Source organism: Rhinolophus ferrumequinum, chromosome 4 (genome assembly GCF_004115265.2).
Source record: "Rhinolophus ferrumequinum isolate MPI-CBG mRhiFer1 chromosome 4, mRhiFer1_v1.p, whole genome shotgun sequence".
NCBI classification, from domain to species: domain Eukaryota; kingdom Metazoa; phylum Chordata; class Mammalia; order Chiroptera; family Rhinolophidae; genus Rhinolophus; species Rhinolophus ferrumequinum.
The window spans coordinates 29,833,696-29,838,137 of NC_046287.1; the positions used below are offsets into that span (position 1 = coordinate 29,833,696).

General features: G+C 34.3%; 1 non-coding gene across 1 annotated transcript; it reads left to right on the forward strand.

Annotated features, from left to right (window-relative positions):
* The first annotated feature begins 371 nt into the window (after positions 1-371).
* LOC117021838 (U6 spliceosomal RNA) lies at positions 372-478 on the forward strand. The gene has a single exon (XR_004422926.1). It is a non-coding gene; the product is annotated as a U6 spliceosomal RNA (small nuclear RNA).
* Positions 479-4,442: the final 3,964 nt, after the last annotated feature.

Here is a 4,442-nt window from a genome sequence, read left to right on the forward strand (position 1 = left end):
ATCTATACACTGAAAACTATAAGGCATTGATTAAAGAAATTGGAAAGATACAAATAAATGGAGCAATATCATGTGTTCATGGATTAGAAGAGTTAATATTGTTAAAATGTTCATATTATCCTAAGACATCTATAGGTTTCATGCAATCCATACCAAAATTCCAATGGTATACAAGTATTTAACAGAAATATATATATATATATATATATATATATATATATATATATATATATATATATAAAATATGTATGGAACCACAGAAGACCCTGAATAGTCAAAGCAATCTTGAAAAAAAAATAATGCTGGAGGCATCACATTTCCTGATTTCAAACTATATTACAAAGTTATAGTAATCAAAACAGTATGGTACTGTGCTCGCTTCGGCCGCATACATGCTAAAATTGGAACAATACAGAGAAGATTAGCATGGCCCCTGGACAAGGATGACACACAAATTCTTGAAGTATTCCATATTTTTTTTAAAAAAAGATAAAAACAATATGGTACTGATATACAATCAGACACATAGACCAATGGAACAGAATTAACATTTCAGAGATAAACCCAAATATGGTCGACTAATATTTAACAAAGGAGCCAAGAATACTCAATGGGAGAAAGAATAGTCTCTTCACTAAATGATATTGGGAAACCTGGATATTCACCTGTAAAAAAAAGGAATAACATTGGACCCCAATCTTACACCATTCACAGAGATTAACTCAAAATGTATTAAGGACTTAAAGGAAAGACCTGAAACCATAAAACTTGGAGAAGAAAACAAGGGAAAGCCCTTTGACATTAGTTTTGGGAATTATTTTTTGAATATGATACCAAAAGCACAAGCAACAAAAGCAATAATCAACAAGTAAGACTACATCAAACTAAAAAGCTTTTGCACAGAAAAAGAAATAATCAACAAAATGCAGAGGCAACATAGGAATTGGGAAAAAATAGTTATAAACTATATATCTGATAAGGGGTTCATATCCAAAATATGGAAGAACCTCACACAGGTCAATAGCAAAGATACCAAATAATCCCATTAAAAAATGAGCAGAGTATCTGAATAGACATTTTTCCAAAGAAGACATACAGATACATGAAAAGATGTTCACGATCACTAATAATTAGGGAAATACAAGTGAAAACCACAATGAGATATCACCTCACATCTGTTAGAATGGCTATTATCAAAATGACAATAACTAACAAGTGTTGGAGATGATGTGGAGAAAAGGGAACCCTGGTACACTATTGGTGAAAATGTAAGTTGGTGCAACCAGTATGGAAAACAATATGGAGGTTCCTCAAAAACCTAAAAATAGAACTACATATGATCTGGCAATTCCACTCTGGGTATTTATCAAAAAAAGAAAAAAAAATGAATACACTAATTCTAAAAGATATATGCACCCCCCTCCCATATTCATGGCAGCATTATTTATAATAGCTAAGACATGGAAACAGCCTAAGTGTCCAATGACAGAGGAATGGATAAAGAAGAAGTGATATATATATATATATATATATATATATATATATATATATATATATATTTCTTTTAAAAAAATGAAATCTTGCCATTTGTGACATCAGTGGACCTTGAGGACATTATGCTAAGCGAAACGTCAGACAAAGACAATATTCTATGATCTCACTTATATGTGGGTTCTAAAAGTCAACAGCAACAACAACAAAAAACAAGCTCATAGATACACAGAACCGATATATGGTTAACAGAGGCAGGAGGTGGGGGTGCAGATGAAATGGGTGAAAGGATCAAAAGGTACAAACTTCCAGTTATAAAATAAATAAGTCATGGGGAGGTAATGTACATAATGTACAGCATGGCATATATAGTTAATAATACTGTATTGTATATTAGAGAGTTGCTAAGAGAGTGGATCTTAAATGTTCTCACAAGAAAAAAAATTGTAACTGTATGGTGGTGAATTTTGGTAGACTTATTGTGGTGATCATTTCACAATATATACAAATATTAAATCATTGTGTTTTATACCTGAAACTAATACAATGTTATGTGTCAATTATGTCTAAATTAAAAAAACAAAAAAGATAAGTAGACTATATTTATGTGGATCTATTTCTGGGCTTTCTATTCTGTTCCATTGATCTATTTGTCTATTCTTTCATCAGTGCCACACTGTCTTGATTACTGTAGGTTTACAGTATGTCTTGAAGTCAGCTAGTGTCAGTTCTCAAATTTTGTTCTTTCCCTTTAATGTTGAGTTGGTTATTCTGGGGCTTTTTCCATATAAACTTTAAAATCCACAAAATGACTTACTGGGATTTTGATTGGGATTGCACTGAATCTATAGATCAAGGTGGGAAAAACTGACATCTTGCTGATATTGAATTTTCCTATCCATGAACGCGGAATAGCTCTCCATTTATTTAGTCCTTTTTCTCTTTCCTCGGAGATTGAAGTTTTCTTCATATAATTCTTGTATATATTTTGTTAAATTTATGCATAAATATTTCATTGGGGATGCTAATGTAAATGGTGATGTGTTTTTACTTTCAAATTCCACTTGTTCATTGTTGGTACAATACTGACTTTTGTATATTAACCTTGTATCCTGCAACCTTGCTATAATTGCTTACTAGTTCCAGGAGTCTTTCTGTCGAGTCTTTTCTACATGGACAATCATGTCATCTGCTAACAAAGACAGTTTTATTTCTTTCTTCCCAATCTGTGTAACTTTCATTTCCTTTTCTTGTTTCACTGTGTTAGCTGGGACTTCCAGTAAGATGTTGAAAAGCAGTGGTGAGTAAGGAACATCTTTTCCTTGTGCCTGATCTTACCAAGAAAGCTTCAAGTTTTTCACCATTAAGTATGATGTTAGATGCAGGGTTTTTTTGATAGATGTTCTTTATAAAGTTGAAGAAGTTACCCTTTATTCCTAGTTTCCTAAGAGTGGTGTTTTGTTATTATTATTGTTGTTGTTGTTGTTATTTTTAAACAGGAAGGTAAGATAGCTGGACTCACACTTTAAAATCTGTCTTCCCTATGGAGGGCAGTAGCTGAAATCTCTTTTGAAATCTTTTAGCCTTACTGGGCTACTTTAAATCTGCCCCGTGGAGATAGAGTTCAGGCTTTAACTAAAGATTTGAGCAGAGAATTTGGAACTTACGTTCTCTGGACCTCTCTTTTATGAGATTTTCCTTTCTTTCCAACTACAGTGGCCACCCCAAACTCCATGCTTTGTTTATCATTTCTTTAAGCCAGTGTGACTATGGGTTTCTATGCTAGTTTTAGTTCCCTCACTGGAGCCTACCCTCCGGATAAAAATTGTATATATTCACCCGTATATATTCCTTCAAGTGTTTATTTCCCTCCAACTTCTGCCTGATTTGGGCAACTCTCCAGTTTATTTAGGTAGTTGTTTTATAGGCAATTTTTTAAAAATCACGATGTATATTTGAATGATTACTCTGATGTTAGTACAGAGAATTGGGTTTAGTGAACAAACACTGGATGCAGGAAGCCCCAAACAAGATGACCTGAAATGGGACAATGATCTAAGACTGGAGAAGACAAAAATTGAGAACATCTGCAAGCTTACATTGGTGAGCTTTGTGACTCTGAACTGCCACACTTGACCCATCTAAAATTTTCTTCATTGCATAGGGAAGATCATAAAAAGAGGTTGAGGTAGTAGTCACCAGAATTATTGTCACCTAAAAGTCACATATGAGGCAAAAATAAAGAGAATTATCAAAGCAAAAACATTCTTGCTTTAAGCAAAAACATTCTTATCCTATTTCTCCTCATTTTCCATTCACAGAAAATAAATCCAGAAATTTCATGACGTGCCATTGATGGGCAATTACAAAGATATACCATATCAAGTAGGAATTTCGTCAACTACTAGCAATAGTGACCTGTTACAATGGCTTAAACACCTAAGCATTTATTCATTTACATAAAAGAAGTTCAAAAGTGGGTTATTCACAGGGGGCGGCCGGATGGCTCAGTTGGTTAGAGCGCGAGATCTTAACAATGAGGTGGCTGGTTCAATTCCCGCATGGGATGGTGGGCTGCACCTCCTGCAACTAAAGATTGAAAACGGCAACCGGACTTGGAGCTGAACTGCGCCCTCCACAACTAGATTGAAGGACAATGACTTGGAGCTGATGGGCCCTGGAAAAACACAGTGTTCCCCAATATTCCCCAATTAAAAAAAATTAAAAATTATAAAAAGTGGGTTATTCACATTGGCCCAGAGTTCCACAAAGACAGAAGGAATCCAAGTTTTTCTATATTTCTGCAGTGCCTTTCTTACTATACCTTTCCACCTTCACGGTGAAGGGTGAGGAGTAAAAGGACTCATCCATCCAACCTTTCTGTTAATAAGAGCCTTTTAATAAAGCCCAACCTACAACTTTTGCCTACCTCTTTGACCAGAACTTAATTA